Source organism: Pseudorca crassidens, chromosome 15, assembly GCF_039906515.1.
Source record: "Pseudorca crassidens isolate mPseCra1 chromosome 15, mPseCra1.hap1, whole genome shotgun sequence".
Classification (NCBI taxonomy): Eukaryota; Metazoa; Chordata; class Mammalia; order Artiodactyla; family Delphinidae; genus Pseudorca; species Pseudorca crassidens.
In genome coordinates this window covers 71,035,413-71,056,622 of record NC_090310.1, presented here as the reverse complement: position 1 = coordinate 71,056,622, position 21,210 = coordinate 71,035,413, and the positions used below count along the sequence as shown (strand labels likewise).

The following is a 21,210-nucleotide window of genomic DNA, read 5'->3' as shown; positions in this document are numbered from 1 at the left end:
TGTTTAAGGGACATGACTCAACTCCACTTTTTCCTGTCTTTCCTTTTTTCCATCCAAAAAAATAGGGACTGGTGTTCCAGCAGCCACTTTGGACCATGAAGTGACCTTGGGAATGAAAGTCAATGATGGTGGAGCAAAAATACTGAAGCCTGGGTTACTGACAGTACCACAGAGCTCCATGCCTCCCTTGCACTGCCTGCTTCCCAGATTTCTTTTATGCAAGACAAAAATAAACTTCAGTGTTACTAATGCCCTTTGTCCTTTTGTGTGTGTGTGATATGTAGGCAACTCTAATCCTAATACTACTTTAAATAGGTATTAAATGAAAAGGGCCAAATAATTTTGAGAAATATTATGTTAAAGTTTAACAGATTTCGTTAATGCAGGACTTCTCAGAGTTTTTAATGAACAATGGGAGCTTCCAAGAGGGGCTCAAGTATGCACAATGTCCAAACCAACCTGACCCCCAAACTCTTTAGTGGAGCATCTCATGAGAAGAATGATTTAGAGCAAAGGGAAATGTTACTTTAAAGAAATCCACATCTTGGCCTCTTCCTTTCTAATCCATCCTTCTTCTAGGCTGCTAGAGAGATCTTTCTAAAACATAAACTTGATGGTATCACATCCCTGTTTGAATGATTCTTGTAGGAAAAAGTTCAGACTCCTTCATGTAATGAATAAAACCTTTTGTAATCTGGCCCCTGTCTTCTCTCTAGCCTCACCCTAGCCATCTTACTCTCAAATCATGAACTATTTGTACTGCTGAGAATTGCATATGTTCGCCCCAGTCTCTCTGCCTCTGCAGCACATGCTGTGTCTCCTGAGTGGAACACTTTCCACCTGCCACCTTACCTGCCATTCTGCCTTTGATGCTTTAGACCAGGCTCAGGTATCAGCTCATTCATATCCATTCATACTTTGAGCAATTCCTACTATGTAGCCAGACATTGTACTAGTACTTGAGTTAAAAAGCCAAATAAATAGTCCTTGCCCTGGAGGGACAAAGAATCAAATGAATGTAGATAAGAACTGCATTAGTCAGAGTGTACTAATGGCCGTAACAAACAACCTTCACATTTCAGTGACTTGACATTTTGACAGTTTATTTCTCCCTCATAGCACAGTCCAGTGCAGGGAAGCACACGGGTTCTGCTCCATGCGGTCAGTTGGTGACGCAGACTCATGCCATTGCCATTTTCTGGGGCCTCTTGATTCCTCACTGGATAGTTTTGCATCTGGCCAGCAGATGAGGATAGGAGAAGAGTTTGGAGGATCACATAGGAAGTTTTAGGGGATGCTTAGACATGGGATATATTTGTGTCACTTCTGTCCAGATTCCGTTAGAGTTCGGTCACAAGGACCTATCTGATTACTGAGAAATGTAGTTTTGCTATGAGCCTAGGAGGAAAATGAAATAGGCGGGGGAAAGTAGCATTTCCTCTGCCAGAGATATATAAACAAGAACAATATAGACGCTCACAGTCAAATGGAGGAAACAGACAAGTGAACAGAGGCAGGAAGGCAAGAGAGAACATGGTCAGGCAGGATGCAACTTGTGTTTTTAGACTTACTGTCACAAAGTTCCAGAACTGTTGGCAGCCCTCTCATGTCTCCCCTTCAGAGCACCTAAGGATTGTTCTTCTGGGGCCCTTTGTAAACATGGATGTACTATGTGGTACAGAAAGTCATGCATCACCGATGTCACCCCCACGTCAGAACTTCAGGGCCTCTTAGTGTCAGCCATCTCTGTCCCAGCCGCTGCTGTGGCATCCAGCTCTGCATGGGCTCCAGTTCCACAAAGCTGCATCCTGATAATCCTTTGCCCTATGGCCCTGCTGCACACTCCTTAACACTGAAGTTTGGGACACCACAGAACCCCACTTGGCACCTATGTGTGAAAAACTGGAATGAATAAGAATTCAGTCAAGATGAGCTGGTGGATAAATTTCCTTCCCTTCCCTCTCCCACAGGCTGTACTGAGACTCATTTTATGTAGCTTCTCAGAGGATAATCCCTTGAGTGGGAGCAATCAGCCACACTTAGTGGAGGCCACATGGATAATCATCCTGGTAATAGCTCTTCCCTCTTTCCTACTTTACTTCTTTTTTTAAAAAAAAACTATTTATTTATTTGGCTGCACCAGGTCTTAGTTGTGGCACGTGGGATCTTCGTTGCCATGTATGAGATCTTTGTTGTGGCATGGGGCTCTTTTTAGTTGCAGCATGTGGGATCTAGTTCCCTGACCAGGGATCAAACCCAGGCTCCTGCATTGGGAGCACAGAGTCTTACCCACTGGACTGGCAGAAGGAGAAAGTCCCCTACCTTACTCCTTTTGCCTCTCACTCCTGCCCTACAGAATCAGCCTCTGCATTGTGGAGAACCCAGGCTAATATGTCCCCATGGATGGGTACAGCTAAAAGACACTTAGCTGTCTGTGTTTCCCCTCTAGCCCCTGGATACTGCGGAAGTGTTTTAAGGGTCAGATTCCACTAACCTTGGTCGGTTCTACAGACTTGACTCTTTGAAGGTCAAGCCTGCTACCTCTCCTGAGTATAGCTACCAAATCTTTCCTTTGCTTGTACCTGTACCATTCATTTGTGAATCAATCATGCATTCCTATTGATTTCTTGTTTAGTGATATAACATTTGTGTCTTTGCGTGTGTTTAATTTCTTATGTGCTACTGACTTTTCTCAAGTTTAAGAACAGGAATTACTGACAAATCTACCTCCCTCCCCTCTCCCCCTCCCACACCTCACAACAGTGTCCTTGCTTTTATGCTTTGGCATGCACACTCTCCTCCCTCTGCCTGGAGTCCCATTCCTCCCCCACCTCATTTGTGCTATGTCATCTTTTGTGGGCACAGGATTTGATTGTGTGAACGGAGGGCCACTCGACTCCCATGTTGGACTCACCAAGTCTGCCTCTGATATAACTCTGCTCCCAGCCCCTTTCCAGAAGCTAATGTTCACAAACCCAAGTCCCATGAGCAGTTTTAGACCCTTGATCCTGGTGTCAGACTGAAGAGGCTGTAGCTACCAGCTGTCTGGTCCTGCTTCAGCCCCTGCAGCCGCTGGTTCAGGAGAGCAAGTCCGCTCTGCATTGGGAGAGTCAGCGGGGACAAGCAGCTCTCTGCATACTCACTCACCAGCAGCTCTTCAGGATCCATGTGTCAAACTCTGCCTTGTCCTCAGCTAGACTATAAGCTCCCTGAGGTCAGAGATGTCGTCTGCCTTGTTTAATATCTAGAACAATACCTGGAACATAGGTGGTGCTTAATAAATATTTGTGTAAGGAAGGAAGAAAGAGGAGGGAGGAGGGAAGGACCGTGATACATCTTGGCCAGTCTTGAGTCAAATGAAAGAAATGTGCACAGGTGAAGTAGACAGGTGGCAGGGGGCGGGGGCTGCTATCTTTGTATTTTTCAAACTGGAGAAATCTCTGGTGTCTGCCGAGAAGGGAAGAAGTGGTCCTCGGAAGAGAGTTAGGGCCATGGGATGAAAATCATAGGAATGCTGGGGTTTCAAAGACACTAAAAATATCCTCTCTCTGGGGGTGCAGTAAGGCTCTGCTAAATCATTACAGCTACCTCTGACAAAGTCAAACCATGTTCATCTTAAAAGTATCAGACAAACAGCTCTTGGAATCATCAGGACTCAGATCATTCCTACTTTAATTAAGGTAAAATGAGCCTCCACAGTCAGAAGCCAACCATTTTATTTTTTGTGGGTGTTAAGGAAACACCTGTGATGGAGGCAAGCAGGGGGTAAGGTGGTGAGGTGACTGCCACATCTGGGAGGGGGGCAGTAATGGATGCCATACAGAGTATTCAGCCAGACAGGCCCAACTCCCCATTCCTTTCTGCCTGCATCTATTTTCTTTATAACATTTATCACTACCTCTCCCCCTGTATTTGTTTATTGTCTTTCTTTCTCCTTAGCAGGTCCATTCCACGACAGCAAGGTCTTTGTCTTATTGACCGCTGTATCTCCTGTCTTAGATCAATGCCTGGCATTTAGTGGGCATTCAAAAATTTGCTACTAACGAACGAATTAAAGAATATTAAACAATTAGTTGAATCACTGCCATATGCTGGGCCCTGTCCTTGAGGATGCTACAAGGATGGTGAGGGAGACAGGCCTGAACATAAACACACCATAGCTCGACACCTGATTTTACGGAGGTATATCCAAGGCGCCGCAAGACCGCCGGGGCTAAAAACTCCCCGGGTGTGCGGGGGGTCCTTGGGAAGAAGCCCGTGTGCCAGGAGTGCCCGGGAGCCTGGAGGAGCGGCAGGGATGCGGCTGGAGACAGAGCTCGGGGCTCCTTGGCTCTTCGCCTGGCTTCTCGGAATCTTCTTTTCCTGACCAACAGGACCTCGGCCCCAGCGGAATCTCTCTGTCGCGGCACCCCAGTCACAACCTCTCCCAGCCCCGGAGACGCCAGCCCAGGGTGTTCCATATGGCTAGCCCGCTACCTAAGAGACCTCCACCTGCTGGCTGAACCTCCGCCCCGCTCCGCGCGCGCGTGCTCCAGGTCCCCGCCCCCTGCCCGCTGTCTGCGGCTGCAGGACCCCGCCCCGCCCCCTCGGCCCGCAGGACCCCGGCCCCGCCCCGCCCCCGTGGCCCCGCCGCTCTGTCCCGGGGGGCGGGGCCGCGCGCAGCGGCGTCTCTAAGGCGGGGGGCGCGAGGCAGGGGGCGGGGCGGCCCCGGCGCCGGCCAATCAGCGCCGCTATCACATCCATGCAAATACGAGCACAATGGAGCGAGCCCATCACTCGCCCCTGCAAGCAAGCTTGAAATGGGCTTCTGTCTGAGCGGCAGCCATGCTGACCAATGACTCTGTGTTTTGGGCCGGCGAAGCCCAATGGCATGGCAGGGAAGGCGGGCCCGAGACGGGTTAGGGTGTCCTTGCAGGGTGTCTGAGCTAAACTTCACCAAATAATAGCTGTTTGTATTTTGGCTGCTGCAGGAGCCATTTTAGGTAAGTTCTTCTCTTAACTTTTTATTTTCCTCCCCGGCCTTGGCGGGTCGGTCTTGTCCGCGGGTCCCCGACCCCGCACCGCCGGCCGGGCTGCGGTGCCCCTATGAATGAAGCCAGGATGAGGGGATGCGGCGGTGCCGAGGCCCGGCCGGGCCGGGGTCCGAGCGGGGCCGGCGGCGGGCGGCCTGGCGGAGGGCAGGCGGCGGCCTGAGGCCTGAAGCGAGGGGCCGGCCTCCGCCGCGCTCCGCTCCGCCTCGCGCTCAGGCCAGGCGGCCGTCCTTGGGAGTGCGCCGCTGCGGGCCGCGCGGAGGGTTGGGGGTCCGGGCAACCCCCGGCCCCGGGCCAGGCGTGCGGGGGCGGGGCGTGCGGAGGGCTCCCCCTTCCCTCCCGCCTCCCCGGGGCCCGGCCGAGGAGAGACCCCCGGCCGTGCAGCGGCGGGGCGGGGGTGACCGCTATTCGCGCCGCCGCCCCCGCGGAGAAGTTGCTCTATTGGCGTCCTGCGTCTCTTTGCAGGGGTGGAGGAGGGTGGGCTGGTGCCAGGCTGCTGCTCCGGGAGGGGGCGGGGGCCCCGGCGCGTCCTCCGAGCGCGCACCCCCTCCGCCCCCTTCTTACGCACTAGCGCGCACTCGCCCCGAGAATTGGAACCCTGGAGATGTCCAGCAACCCCGCAGCCAAGTTCTGTGCATTATTAGATTGCATGTTAGAGCTTTAAAAAACAAAAACAAAAACGGAATCTGTCCCCTTCAGGGTATTTATTTCCTTCGCTGTTGAGAAGTAACGGAGTCTGTTCCCAAATTTCCAGAGATATGCCTGTCAGATGTGTAGAGGGTTGGCAGCTACTTGGTTTTTAAAAAGACGCTGTTAGGAAATCCCCTCACTAGTGAGATGATTGAAATTTGAGTTTGTTTGCAGCTTGTTTTATTTGATCCAATTAAAAATGCATAAGCAGACTCATATTTGTGTACCTAAAGTGTTCCTAGTTCCAGTTATGATTGATGTGACTGTGGTTTCGGTAGTGTGTGATCTAATAAGGCAGTATAATTCAATTTTGAACCTGTAGGCCCGTGATCTCCAAATTAGGGTTTATGGACCATTAGTAGTCCGGCCAAGGTTTCTAGTGAATCCTTGGCATCTCCAGGCATCTTTGGGACTGTGTGTGCACGTTATTCTCCACACTGCTCATTTCTGGTGTAGCAGATCCGTGAACGGAGAAAATACCCATTTAACATTTTTTACAATTTTTAGAGTGTCTGCAGTATTGCCTGAGATTCGACTATTGTTTCGCAAATGGCTCATAGGAATACCATCCCGGTAGGCTCCAAATTTCGACGTACTTTAAGGGGATATGCTTGTGACCCCTAGAAGAGTCCAGACAAGGGCCACAGTGTTGTGTTCTCAGGGCTAATTATGAGCTATCTTTCTTACTGGGGATTTGTACCCATCGACTGTGCATGGCACAGGAGAATCTGTTGGTATTCCAGATTGGAAGATCAGGTTGGCAACCTCAGGGAGATAGTTTTTCTAAACTTTGTGGCTCTCTGGGAATAGAGAGAAGGTTTGAGATCCATGTGTGATAAAATGATTAGGCGTGAAATGTCAAGTAAAAGGGTTTATGCCAACCAGAACAGGTGGTTTCATATAAGCAATGCATGACTGTAACAAAAGGCCTGGGAAAATGTGGAGTTGTAAAAAGGTTAATTTTGGACATCTTTTCTGTCCCAGGGCAGATTTCCTAGATGAATTATTTAAGCTTTTTTCTTGATTAATGGACTATTAAAAGCTAACCTTTACAATCCCCCCCCTGCCCTTTTTTTTGCTAACTTTGGACTCTCCCATATAGTAACCAGACTATGATACTGTTCTTGCTGTAGTGTGGCCATGGGCAAAGTAAATCTAGATCTGTTGTGAAATTAGCTGTGTCTCATCGCAGTATTACAGTCTGCCTGGAGTCTCATCTTTTACACTGCATTTATATTTTTGCTTTTTACATTAGCTCTTCTGTTATAGCACTGCAAAGTCTTGGAATATGATCACTTTCCCCACAACTTTTTAATGTTTTATAGCTTTCTAAATATTTTTATAATTTATTATTAGTATAGTCCGAAGTTCTCTGAACTCATCAGTATATTACTTCAGGCAAATCACGGGAGAAATTGAACGGCCAGTTGAAAGTGAAGTGGGAGGCCACAAGTGACGTTACTACATTTCTGGAAAATCCTTTGGCAGTTCGTTTTTTGTATTTATTGATTTACTTTTCTCATAACTATTTCAAATACCAAAGAAAATCTGAAGCAGAAGCTTATCTCTTTAGAAACTACATCTCATTTGTGAGTTTTGCTATTATATTACAGAAAATCTATCAGAAACAACAGGCCCTTGGGCTACTGTGTCTTGGGGATCTCTGATTTAGAGAAGTTTCGAAGACGTTTTTCAGTTTTCTTGGATGGATGTATGGCTTGGGGCAGAGACTCTGAGGCCAGCGGGGGCAGGGCAGGGCGGGTGTCGAGAGGGTGGAGCCAGAGAGCAGCTGGAGATGTGATAAGAGACCGGGACTTCATTCAGAGTGCTGCAGAGGCCAAGCAAGGAAGGGCTTGTCCAACTGGCTTTCTAGAAAGATCCCTTGGCTGCTGGGGAGGGGTGGACTATGGTGGCCAGAGGGCAGGAGGGAGCCGAGGGAGAGTGACCAGTGGTCGGGCAAGATGTTGGTGGCCTGGAAGGGAGGGGCCGCAGTGGGGAGAAATGGGCAGACTGGGGGTGTCCTGGCTTGGGGGGCCCTGGAGAGGAGCAGGGCCGGCAGAAGGACGTGCTGTGTGTGAGGTGCTGATGGGACATCACCACAAATGCTGCCTCCCAAGTTACTGTCCCCAGAGGCAGCCACGTGGTGACCAGTGGGGGAAGAGTGCAGCTTAAACTCCTCAGAATCAGAGCTCTGGCCACCTCCTCCTCTTCCTTCTGAGCCCCCAGCCCTGTCTGCCCCTCATCCAGCCCTGTGACGACCGCCCCCCCTTCTTCATCCAGCCCTGTGACCACCGTCCCCCCTTCTTGACCTTGGCCTTCCCTGACCTCACCAGCTTTTCTTCCAGTTCTCCTAAATGCTGCCCTGGGGGTCAGGAAAATGCCCCAAGCAGAGTTTGTGGTTAAACCACGAGGAAAAAGGGTTCCACAATCTCAGGCTTGATTCTCACTGCAGGTGCCTATGTTTTTCAGCTTTCATGGGAAGACTTTGTAATAACCAAGTGGATCACACATGGATTCATGTTCTGAACCCTTTGGAACCGGTTTTAGGATTTAAGGATTCTACCTGCATAAATATCTTTGGTATATGACAATGACAGTATCTAAATCAACTGAGGAGAGTATGTTCTCACCCTATTCTCTGTCCCTCCAGTATAGCAAGGTTTGAATTTTTTTTTTTTTTTTTTTTTTTTTTTTTTTTTTTTTTGCGGTACGCGGGCCTCTCACTGTTGTGGCCTCTCCCGTTGCGGAGCACAGGCTCCGGACGCGCAGGCTCAGCGGCCAGCGGCCATGGCTCACGGGCCCAGCCGCTCCGCAGCATGTGGGATCTTCCCGGACCAGGGGGCGAACCCTTGTCCCCTGCATCGGCAGTCGGACTCTCAACCACTGTGCCACCAGGGAAGCCCTGAAATAATTTTTTTTAAGTTGTCCAACAATACCATTTTATTTCATGTACATAAGCTCAGGTGCCAGCAGGATGAAAAAATAAATAAATAAAATTTTGGGTAATAACTGATAACAACTACCTTTAAGAGAAAACATACCTCCATTAGTGAGTTTCTTGAAAATTTTCTTTTAATTGAAGTATAGTTGATTTGCTATGATATGTTAGTTTCAGGTGTACAGCAAAATTATTCAGTTATATATACATATATTTCAGATTCTTATTCATTATAGGTTATTACAAGATATTGAATATTGTTCCATGTGCTATGCAGTAGGTCCTTGTTTATTTTATATATAGTAGTGTGTGTCTGTTATTCCCAAACTCCTAATTTATCCCTCTCCCCCGAAATCGTTTTATTTTTAAAAATTATTTAGTATTTCTCTTTATACTTCCATCCTTCATACAAAGCTTTAGTCTAATTCAGGTGAAAAGCTACAGTGGATTCCACGGGACTGCCTGCATTCCCCCGTACCAGGTAATTACTATATTGAAAACTCTTCGAAATACATAGAAAATAGCTAGAGCTTAGATATCTGTTCCCTAGAGAACATTTTTGTTTGCAGTAGAATATAACACACTTGTGAGGGAAGCAAAAAAACTAGCATTGAATGAATGAATACCTGGTCTGTGTCCAGCACTTAGCCAGGTGCTGGGACTACAGAGATGAGAAAAAATATCCTCGTTTTCTTAGCCACTCCGTGAGCTCCATGGTCTGCAGCTCAAAGAAATGAAGTAACTTGTTCAAGGCCACAGAGCTGGTTCAGGTTAGAGTCAGAATTTGAACCCACATCATCTTGATCCAAAGCACATATTCTTTTCACCACCAGCACTCTCTAAAGGTTTCTTAAAAAGCTGGGGTGTGCTGTCATGCTTTCGTGGTATGGTACTAGATTAACTAGCACACTTTGCGTGAGTTCTGTACACCCGTCCATTTTTACTTCTCCATTTCGAGAATTTGTCACTGAAGAGGCAAGTTGGAATACAGTGAGGGCACCCGGCCCCCCCTTGTCTCCATGGTGTAGGAGAGGTCTTTCTAGGGCACTTAGGAGTTCACAGTTAGCCTAGTACAGTAATAACCATGAAGTGCAGAGAGAGAATGCAGTCAGTTTTTCCTTGCCAAAATGTTCTTCTCTTTAGTTCATTTTGTGGAGGCTTTTGTGGAGGCTCATGAGAAATTCTGTTACTTCCATAAAAGTCTTGAAGGTAGTAAACCGGAGTTACTTTAAAATATCCACCTCTTTTCCAATTTCTGAACCAGATTATTTGCATAAAATCCAGAGAAAAATGTTTAGTTTTGCTTGTGGTACCTGTATTAGTTGGTTTTTCTAGTTTGTAATAGTGATTCCTTACATTCTCCTACTTTTATTCTTTGTGTCATTTGCCATCGAGACTGTTAGGATCTTTGATAATATATGACATAAATAGCTCATATTTTGAGGAGTTTTTAAAAATTGATGAACCTTTTCCTTTATAGTAATAATGAAGGACTTAACAATTTTTAGCAAAGAAAAAAACCTGATTTTTCAGTAGACTTCCATGGTGCTTTTATCCACTAGCTATTTCAGAAGAACAACATACTGAGACAGTGTTTGAAAATTTCAGGAAAATTGGGAAGCAGAATTTTAAGATAACTTCAGGACATGAATCCAAACACTTACAAAGTGATGGGTGCATGTTTGAATTTTGTGAAAGAGTAAAGGGAGATTTCTTTTTCTCTCTCTTTTTTTTTTTTTTGGTGGGGCGGCATGCTGGTGCCTAGTTCCCCACCAGGAATCGAACCCGTGCCCCCTGCAGTAGAAGCGTGGAGTCTTAACAACTGGACCACCAGGGAATTCCCAAGGGAGATTTCTGTTTGTCTACTTTTTTACTCCTCTATTAAAGATTCTTGTAGGGAGTTTTCACTGATCTAATTTTATGGATCAAATATATTATCAGTAAAATTTTTAATATATTTTGGATTTTCTTGTACAGCTATGTGATCAAGGCATTTTATTTTTGGAATACCTATATTTTTAAATTCCAAAATTGTCTTTCTGTAAAAGGTCAAGCTTCAGGTTAAATGAAGGTCTAGCTATTGTAGCACTGACCTTTGGTTCCTACCTATTTAGGTTGATGCTTTTTATCTTGGGATTCATGGACACAAAGGGAGTCTTTAGCTCATCTGTGAACTGCCCAAAATAGTATGCGAAATATTGTTTGTGTGTGCATGTTTATGGGAAGCCAATCCATCGTTTCTTATGATTCTTAAAGGGATTTGTGGTTCCCCCCCACCCCCGACCCGCTCCCACCTTCTCCTCTCCCCCATCTCTTCCCACCTGCATGCAAAAATAATATTAAGGGTCATTGATTTAGGTCCTTACAAAACAGTTGTTTTGTTTGAGCAAAAGTTTTTTGCCCAGAGGCTGACTTCTTTGGATCTTTTTTGCCCTTTAGCAGTTCCTGCAGTCTCAGTCTGGATCAGTTGTCCTAGGCTTGGGGAGGTCCTTCTGCATCCTTCAGGGTGACATCCAGGCAAGGGTTACCCCCAAATTCTTCCCTACCTTATTGTTATACATGGGAAGCTGTCCCATTGCTTTGCCCATGCAGCCTGATAGAGTGAAGGTTGGAGCAGGTGACAAGACAGTGTTAGAGGGTCCTGGGCCTCTCGATCCCAGCCATCTGCCTCTGCAGATGGGACTGGAGGGGGTGGCCGTGGCAGAAGCTCCTGATGTTATCTTGCTTTGGATTCTACTTCTTACTCATTCTGTTAGTGCTTCATTCGATATGTTAGGAGGAAAAGGGTTTTCTTTCTGACACTGTAAGCAGAACAGTTATAAAGATGGGGCTTCCCTGGTGGCACAGTGGTTGGGAATCCGCCTGCCAGTGCGGGAGACGCGGGTCTGAGCCTGTGCTCTGGAGCCTGTGAGCCACAGCTACTGAAGCCCGTGCGCCCGTGCTCCGCAGAAGGAGATGCCACTGCAATGAGAAGCCCACGCCTCACCACCGGAATGAGGAGTGGACCCCACTCGCCACAGCTGGGGATGGCCCGCTGTGCAGCAGCGAGGACCCAACGCAGCCAAAAAGAAATAAATTTATTTTAAAAAATGGTTAAAACGGTACATTTAAAAAAAATCTCCCCCCATTTTTATATTCCTCAGATGTTATATGAGATATATACCTTGTAACTTTCCTGTTAATGTTGTTAATTTTAAGTGGTATTTTTCTTAAAATAATGTCTAGTTGAGCATGTAACCTTATTTTATACAGAACATGCATATATGTGAAGTTCTGTTAAACCAGATATTACTATAGGAAAAAGGATCACATATTAAAGTTCTCAGAGCCTTATTTTATAATTTATTTAAGTAATAGTCAAACAAACTGGTAAAACAAAATTATAGAGCAATAAGAAAATTCTTAAGAGTAGTCTCTAGCAAGTGGCCGACCTGAAGTTATCCTGGAGATTTTCTCATAGAAGTCCATCTGTTGGGCCAGACCAGAAGTTGAGTAGAAGAAAAATCAGTTTATTTGGTTTGGTATATGGATTGAGGAAAACACCTAAGCTTTAGGTAGTTTGCTGAAGGGCATTGAGTCCTAAAAGGGGATTCTGTTTGATGTGTTCCTTCCCTAAGTATACAAGAGTAAAGAAACGTACCTGGACTGTTCATTTTGGGTTTGGGGAAATCATCAGTATTCATAAGAAATCCTTTTAAGGATTGTGTCTGGAAAGGTAGGTCCAGATCGTTGATTTTATTTACCGAAAGAAATTTTCTGTGATTTAATGCAGAGACTCTATTAATGTTCATTGTGTATCTTGGCTTACTAACTTTTGCAGTGTTAGCAGTCTAAATTCAACCTTGGGTTAGCATGAAAAAGTCAAGCCATCATCTTTGTTGACCATGTGACAGATTTGGATCACATAAATGATGACCTGTCAGGTTGTTTCTTTGAGCAGACCCTGTATATTATTGTTTTAAGACACTGGGCCGGGGGGAGGTTTCTGCTTAATGGAAATAACATTTTTGCCTGGAGTTGTAAAAATACCTTGAGGAAATGGTAGAGGATATGAAAGAGATCATTAATGATCGGCTCCAAAAAGATAATCGTAAAAAAAAAGTTCTTCTGGATCTAAGGGCTACTCACACTTAGTCTGGATCTGTGCAGGTCTGTGAACTGTTTGTTACCTGTCTGTGATGAGGTAAGTTCAGAACATGAGAGAAGGTATTTAGCTGCTTTTACTACATTTTTTAGAAAAATGATTTGTCTGTTGAATCTGATAATTTAAAGAGTATAAGTTTATGGTATAGTCCTTGTTTAAAGTATTTTTTCCTGATAATTAACTTTTCTAGTATTTTATAAAAGTATTGGTCAGTGGTGGATTAGGAAAAAACAAAAGCTAGTCCTTTACCATAGAGAGTACTACTCAAGATGATAGGCAGTATCAGTATCATCTTGGAGCTTGTTAGAAATGCAGGTTTTAGGCTCCGTTCCAGACAACCGAAATAAACTACCTGGGGTGGAGACCCAGTAGTATGTGTTATAACAAACTATCCTGATGACTTTGTGTACCTTTAAATTTGAGAAACATTGTTCTAGATCATCATTGTCCAGTAGAACTCTATACTACGATGTAACATGTCCTATATCTATGCAGGACTTCAAGTCACATGTGGTTTTTGAAGCTCCTAAAAGGTAGCTAGTATGAGGAACAGAATTTAAATTTTTATTTAATATCCGTGAATTTAAGTTTAAATAGCCACATACGGCTAGTGGCTCTGGCATTTGACAGCACAACTCTAGACCCTTTAACACCCCTGCCACCCACCCACCCCCCGCTTTTTGGGGAAAATAGTGGACTTTTTTTTTCTTTTCACTTAGAAAGGAAAATACAATATGGGACAAGACTGTCCTTTAGGCTAAAATGAGACTAAACAAATCATAAAGTTTAGCACTATTTTTTCCATTTGTGCTTACCTGTTTATTTTTATCTAAAAGTTGATTTGATGTTAAGAAAATAATAGGATCAGAAAATAAATTTGGATCTGTGTCCTGTAAGGTTTTGCAAATACCAAGGTAGCTGTTCCAGCGAGGCCTTGTGACCCTTCATGGCTGTGACTAACATGCATGTCCTTCAGCATGACTGCTGAAGCTTTTTTCTTTCATATAAAGATTTAACACAGGCAGCTTTTAAGTGTAATACTTAATTCTCAATATAAAACGCTGGTTATTGAGGGTTCTCATTACTTTAGACTAGTTAATGGAAATTTTTCCTATGTAAAGTATTTTTGGTTTACCAGCTTACTTAGAGGTTGGTTTTTCAGTTTATAAAGGTATAATCTTTTTTTTTTAATAATATTCATCAAAGCTCCCTTGAAGGATTGAGCCTTATCCTCTGTCCTCTTCCAATATACTTAAAAATTGATTTGTTAAAAGAAAGGATTTCTTTTACTCATTCAGGGCTGTATATGCTTCCCTGCCTCCAGCCCCATCTACTTGTACTTCAAATTTTAAACTCATTAAAATCAAGAATAGCAGTGATTCTAATATATTGATTAATAGTCATTGTAGAAATGGAAATTATTTTGTGATTGACAAGTGGAAGGAAGTATGGCTATAGAAGTAAATGAAGATCCACATGTAGAATTATAGCTTTTTAGAATGCTGTCTAGACATAATAAAATGGATCTTTCTAAACGTAATTTTATTAAATTTGTTTGCCAGGTTTTAAGTTTTCAAGCAGGAGATTTTTAGTCTTTTAGAAGTGACTCTTGAAGCATGAGAGACAGGAGGGTTCCCATATGCTTTATACACTCACAGATGTTAGAATCAGAAGGCTTCTTAAAGATAATAAATAGGGCTGCAGGAAGAGCAAATTACTGATGCAGCAGTGTCTCTTGTTCATGGCATGAATTAATGTTGTATTGTTTTCCATTGGTGTTCATTAAAAAGCAGCACTGTTTTCCCTTAAATTCTGTTGTAGGGGACAGTCTTATACTCTCAGAGTGAGTTAATGTATATGGTAGGTTGTATGGGCAGGGGCTACTGTTTAACTGAGACACAAGTATCACTGATTGGGGGAGCTTAACATTTTGTAACATGCAGCTTTGAGCTCTTTTGTTTGACTTTCTCCGAAGGATTTCAAGTTCTTGATCCCTAGGCACATATTTGGACTACTGCTTTGGCGTCTTAAGGAATTGGAAAACCCAGTCTGTTGGAATTGAGATCTGGTAGTTGACAGATCCCAAGTCTTGAAGTTTTGGAGGTTCTTTGCTTCAGGTTTGTTCCTGTCACCTTCACTGATTTGCAGAGCTATGGCTGGAATGTGGTATGAGATGTTACTAAAAGACTGATTTCATAAACCATGCTCAAATACCAGACTCCTTATTTACACATATAGTCATGCTCTGTCCACCCTTATCTGCTCTCCCTGCAACATTTCATGCTATCAGGGCTCTCCCCGGGTGCTCCTGACTTTTCTTCCGTTGTTCACTCTTGAACTAAGCTCTGTTGCTACCATCATAGCTGTGGTTGTGGCAGTTACTTCTAGTTTAAGATTTAAGTGTTGTCAAGTCTTACATGATTCAGCATCTTAACTAGATTCTGCTAAACCAGAGTTTCTTTTTGGTTTCTCAGGATTGCAGAAGAGTAGAGTTGGAAGGGATTTCAGAGGCCATCTAGTCAATATTGTCATCTTATGGATGATGGAACAGAGTAACTAGTTGTGTCCTAGTCAAAAATTTTGATAGGTCATAGAACTGGTTTATGGTCAAGTTAGGATTAGAATTCAAGTCTCATTTCACTAAATAAGACTCTTTCCCTAACTCTGATGCTTAGGGTCCTAAAAACCCACACAGGAGGATTTCACTTAAGAACTTACAGGGAGAGTAGGGGAAGCAGTGCTCTGAGATTAGAAGTGAATTTGTGAAAGGCTGCATAATTTTTTCATATATTCTCCAAAATAAAATATATTGTCACTGAAATTTTACATGTCTTAAAGGAGTCAGAATAGTGGTACTATTTTGGTAACTCTTGTTTACTACTTTTTGCTTACTAGAAACTTTTTGGCATGTCCCTCCATCATATCACGGTGAGATACTTATAAATTCACCTTTGCTTTATTGCAAATAACGTGCATGAGAGGCTGTTTTCACATCTGCATGTTCATTCAGCTTTATGCCTTAGGGTTATTAGAATAAGTTTTTCCCAGAGCCCTCAGTAGTCATGATAATAGTAACAGCAGCTACCAGTCATTGGGTGCTTACTGTGTGCCACGTGTGGTCTGAGCTTCTTTCGTGGTGTGGTGGTGGTTAGGGATGTGCGTCGATATTCTTCTTTCTTTTGCGTACATGGTGGGATTGCACTTCTCCATTTCCTTGAAGTTGAGCATGGCTCTGTGACTTGCTTTGGATACTGAAATTTGACTGGAGGTCATGTGAGACACTTCTAGGCAGATACCTTTTTTTTTTTCCTGAAAAAAATCTGCAGTAGTTACATGTTGTAAGCAAACCCATGCTTTAAACCACTGAGCTTTTTTTTTTTTTAACATCTTTATTGGAATATAATTGCTTTACAATGGTGTGTTAGTTTCTGCTTTATAACAAAGTAAATCAGTTATACATATACATATGTATACATATGTTCCCATATCTCTTCCCTCCTGCGTCTCCCTCCCTTCCCACCCTCCCTATCCTACCCCTCTAGGTGGTCACAAAGCACCGAGCTGATCTCCCTGTGCTATGCGGCTGCTTCCCACTAGCTATCTATTTTACGTTTGGTAGTGTATATATGTCCATGCCTCTCTCTTGCTTTGTCACAGCTTACCCTTCCCCCTCCCCGTGTCCTCAAGTCCATTCTCTAGTAGGTCTGTGTCTTTATTCCTGTCTTACCCCTAGGTTCTTCATGACCTTTTATTTTTTTTCTTAGATTCCATATATATGTGTTAGCATACGGTATTTGTTTTTCTCTTTCTGACTGACTTCACTCTGTATGACAGACTCTAGGTCCATCCACCTCACTACAAATATCTCAATTTCGTTTCCTTTTATGGCTGAGTAATATTCCATTGTATATATGTGCCACATCTTCTTTATTTATCCATTCATCCGATGATGGACACTTAGGTAGCTTACATGTCCTGGCTATTGTAAATAGAGCTGCAGTGAACATTTTGGTACATGACTTTTTGAATTATGGTTTTCTCAGGGTATATGCCCAGTAGTGGGATTGCTGGGTAGTATGGTAGTTCTATTTTTAGTTGTTGTTTTTTTTTTTTTTTTTTTGTGGTACGCGGGCCTCTCACTGTTGTGGCCTCTCCCGTTGTGGAGCACAGGCTCCGGACGCGCAGGCTCAGCGGCCATGGCTCACGGGCCCAGCCGCTCTGCGGCATGTGGGATCTTCCCGGACCGGGGCACGAACCCGTGTCCCCTGCATCGGCAGGCGGACTCTCAACCACTGCACCACCAGGGAAGCCCTGTCCTCAGTTCTTTTCATTCTTTTTTCTTTTTTCTGCTCTGCAGTAGTTATTTCCACTATTTTATCTTCCAGGTCACTTATCCGTTCTTCTGCCTCAGTTATTCTGCTCTTGATCCCTTCTAGAGTATTTTTAATTTCATTTATTGTGTTGTTCATCATTGCTTGTTTCCTCTTTAGTTCTTCTAGGTTTTTGTTAAATGTTTCTTGCATTTTCTCTGCAAGATTTTGGATTATCTTTACTATCATTATTCTGAATTCTTTTTCAGATAGACTGTCTCTTTCCTTTTCATTTGTTAGGTCTCGTGGGTTTTTACCTTGCTCCTTCATCTGCTGTGTGTTTTTCTGTCTTCTCATTTTGCTTATCTTATTGTGTTTAGGGTCTCCTTTTTGCAGGCTGCAGGTTCGTAGTTCCTGTTGTTTTTGGTGTCTGTCCCCAGTGGCTAAGGTTGGTTCAGTGGGTTGTGTAGGCTTCCTGTTGGAGGGGACTAGTGCCTGTGTTCTGGTGGATGAGGCTGGATCTTGTCTTTCTGGTGGGCAGGTCCACGTCTGGTGGTGTGTTTTGGGGTGTCTGTGGCCTTATTATGATTTTAGGCAGCCTCTCTGCTAATGGATGGGGCTGTGTTCCTGTCTTGCTAGTTGTTTGGCATAGGGTGTCTAGCACTGTAGCTTGCTGGTCGTTGAGTGAAGCTGGGTCTTGGCGTTGAGATGGAAATCTCTAGGAGATTTTCGCCATTTGATATTACATGGAGCTGGGAGGTCTCTTGTGGACCAGTGTCCTGAAGTTGGCTCTCCCACCTCAGAGGCACAGCACTGACTCCTGGCTGGAGCACCAAGAGCCTTTCATCCACACGGCTCAGAATAAAAGGGAGAAAAAAATAGAAAGAAAGAGGATAAAATAAAATAAAGTTATTAAAATAAAAAATTATTAAGAAAAAAAATTTTTTTAAGTAAAACAAAACAAAAAAAAACGGACGGACAGAACCCTAGGACAAATGGTGAAAGCAAAGCTATACAGACAAAATCTCACACAGAAGCATACACATACACACTCACAAAAAGAGGAAGAGGGGAAAAAATAATGTATCTTGCTCCCAAAATCCACCTCCTCCATTTGGGATGATTCCTTGTCTATTCAGGTATTCCACAGATGCAAGGTACATCAAGTTGATTGTGGAGCTTTAATCCGCTGCTCCTGAGGCTGCTGGGAGAGATTTCCCTTTCTCTTCTTTGTTCTCACAGCTCCCGGGGTTCAGCTTTGGATTTGGCCCCGCCTCTGCGTGTAGGTCGCCTGAGGGCGTCTGTTCTTGACTCAGACAGGACGGGGTTAAAGGAGCAGCTGCTTTGGGGGCTCTGGCTCACTCAGGCCGGGGGGTGGGGGGGGGGAGGGGTACGGATGCGGGGCGAGCCGGTGGCGGCAGAGGCCAGCGTGACGTTGCAGCAGCCTGAGGCGCGCCGTGCGTTCTCCCGGGGAAGTTGTCCCTGGATCATGGGACCCTGGCAGTGGCGGGCTGCACAGGCTCCCGGGAGGGGCGGTGTAAACCACTGAGTTTTTTAAACAGGAATTTTAACTGCAGCATAACCAATCCCATCCTGATGAATGTACATGGATTATTCTCCTTGATCCTCATGGCTAAGTGCTGATATTAGCCCATTTTACAGTTGAGGAAACAGGCAAAGGAGTTTACTTGTCTGTAATTTCAGAGCTAGTAACCTAGGCAGTTTGAGCCCTACATTCTTAAGCAGTATGATTTGCTGCCATTCTCTATGCTGTGCCATCTCAGTACCAACTGTATCTAGAATATGGGCTCTGTCCATGATAACTTCCTGCCAGAGCTTCTGTTTACCTCTCTGTTCCATTCCTTCTTACAGATGCTCCTGCAGTTTTAGGTCCAAGGCTGTCTATCTCTTAACAGCATTTATCCTTCCCAGTGTTGTGCTGCACATCCTCCATTCCTCTTCTGTCATCTGTTCTCTACTTTTACTGCCTTCTGGAATTCCATCTTTCACGTGATGAGGACAGTTCCTTGCCGTCAATATCCTCACATCTCTAATATTTTCAAAGTAAATTTCTCAGAAGGTCACATTTAGCTTTATGAATAGGAGGCTGCCCAGCAGTCGTAAGACACTCCAGCATAGTGGTTAAGTGCATGGATTCTCTAACCAGACCACTGGGCTTGAATCCTAGCTCTGCCACTCACTGGGTGTGTGACCCTCTCCATGCCACAGTTTCCTCATCTGTAAAATGGAGATTATACCTGTCCCATATGGTTTTGTTGAGGATTAAATGAGTTAATTTATGTTATGCCTTGGAACAATACCTCACACATTGAAAGCATGATTTAAGTGTTAGATATTATAATTTTAAAGAATCGGGTATCACAGGGCCAAGATGAATGGAGGTAAATCATTACTGATTTTAATCTTTCTGAGGTTAATATTAAGATGTCAAAGGTTTGGGACTTCTCTGGTGGCGCAGTGATTAAGACTCCGTGCTCCCAATGCAGGGGGCCCGGGTTCCCTGCAGGCTCCCTGGTCAGGGAGCTAGATCCCACATGCATGCCGCAACTAAGAGTTCGCATGCCACAACTAAGGAGCCCACCTGCCGCAACTAAGGAGCCCACCTGCTGCAGCTGAGGAGCCGGCGAGCCGCAACTAAGGAGTCCGTGAGCCGCAACTAAGACCCGGGGCAACTGAAAAAATAAAAAAGATATCAGAGGTTTAATACCACCTTTAATTTTTCATTTTATTCAGTAGGAATTACTGAGCAACTCTATAAGGCACGATGCTCTTGGGGGGGAAATGACCTAGAGCTTACCCTTGAAGAATTTACAGGGGCGATAAGATATATATACATAAATACCTGTGCACAGAGAATTGTGCTATTATGAGGTAGCCCATAAAAAGTGTCCAAGATGAGAAAGATAAAGGGCTTTGAAAGTTCAGAAAGGGGAGGGATGGGGAGTCAGAGAAGGCTTTGAGTCAGACTGGGCATTTATTTGGGTCGGAAGGATACACAGGATTTGGATATGTGCAGACTGGGTGAGGTAGCCAATCTCTGCGTGAAAGGAAAGATCAGATCACAGGCCATAATAAATATGTTCTTTCATCCATTCAGCAAATATGTGTTGAACATTTACTTTGTGCCCAGCACTGGTGTAAACCCTGGGGATGCAGCAGTAAACAAAACCAAGTTCCTGCTCTTAGGGACCTTATGTTCTAGTGGTTATTTGAATATGCCGAACTGTAATGTATCAAGTGGTGGTAAGGACTCGGAAGAAAAATAAAGCAGGATAAGAAGACAGAAAATAGATTTAAATAACTAAGAAAAGCGTGATTAATTTCTAAAACTTTTTTAAATTAAAAAAAAATTTTTTTTAAGGTTATCTCTTGAAGAAACCCAAGGCAGAGCCGAATGGCTTTTCTTGTGCAATGGGCCATATCTCTGCGGTTTCCCATGCTCCTAGTTCTCTGCCCCTTGTTTTCTGGCCTGTCTAAATATTTTCCTTCCTTTGAGATTGAGAATAAGTCCCAGTGTCTTCATGGGGCCTTCCCCCTCTGTATGTGCCAGAAGCACCCTCTTTCCCTCTACACTTCTGGAGTCAGGTTTTGCCTATGTAACTGACTTGGCATTTCATATTGAACTGCCTTTGTCTTTTCTCGTACTGTTACTCGTTTATTCCACAAGTATGTGATGCCCATTCATTTAGTAAACAATTATTGAACTTTCATTTTGTTTCAGCCATTACTGGGCACTAGAACTTGAAGATAAATGCACTTGGTCTCTGCCCTCGAGGAATGCACAGTCTATTAGAAGAGACAGGGACTTCCCTGGTGGCGCAGTGGTTAAGAATCCGCCTGCCAATGCAGGGGACATGGGTTCAAGCCCTGGTCCCAGAAGATCCCACATGCCGCAGAGCAACTAAGCCCATGTGCCACAACTACTGAGAGCCTGTGCTTTAGAGCTCACAGCCATAACTGCTGAGCCCGTGTGCCACAACTACTGAAGCCTGCATACCCTAGAGCAGGGGTCCTCAAGGCCTGTTAGGAACCGGGCCGCACAGCAGGAGGTGAGCGACGGGCAAGCAAGCAAAGTTT

General features: G+C 44.4%; 1 protein-coding gene and 1 long non-coding RNA gene across 7 annotated transcripts in view; both read left to right on the top strand.

Annotated features, from left to right (window-relative positions):
- The window catches only part of LOC137207848 (uncharacterized), a 58,347-nt gene extending 57,872 nt beyond the window's left edge, over positions 1 to 475 (top strand). The window contains exon 4 of one of the 3 annotated variants that reach the window (XR_010935326.1): positions 66 to 475. This is a non-coding gene — a long non-coding RNA (uncharacterized lncRNA). The remainder of the gene's footprint in view (positions 1 to 65) is intronic. The other 2 variants (XR_010935327.1, XR_010935325.1) reach the window with 2 other exon arrangements.
- A 4,397-nt stretch (positions 476 to 4,872) lies between these two features.
- The window catches only part of CHD6 (chromodomain helicase DNA binding protein 6), a 210,268-nt gene continuing 193,930 nt past the window's right edge, over positions 4,873 to 21,210 (top strand). For 2 of the 4 annotated variants that reach the window (XM_067708164.1, XM_067708161.1), the window contains exon 1: positions 4,873 to 4,982. The gene's annotated coding sequence lies outside the window, so the exon portion shown is untranslated. The remainder of the gene's footprint in view (positions 4,983 to 21,210) is intronic. The other 2 variants (XM_067708163.1, XM_067708162.1) reach the window with 2 other exon arrangements.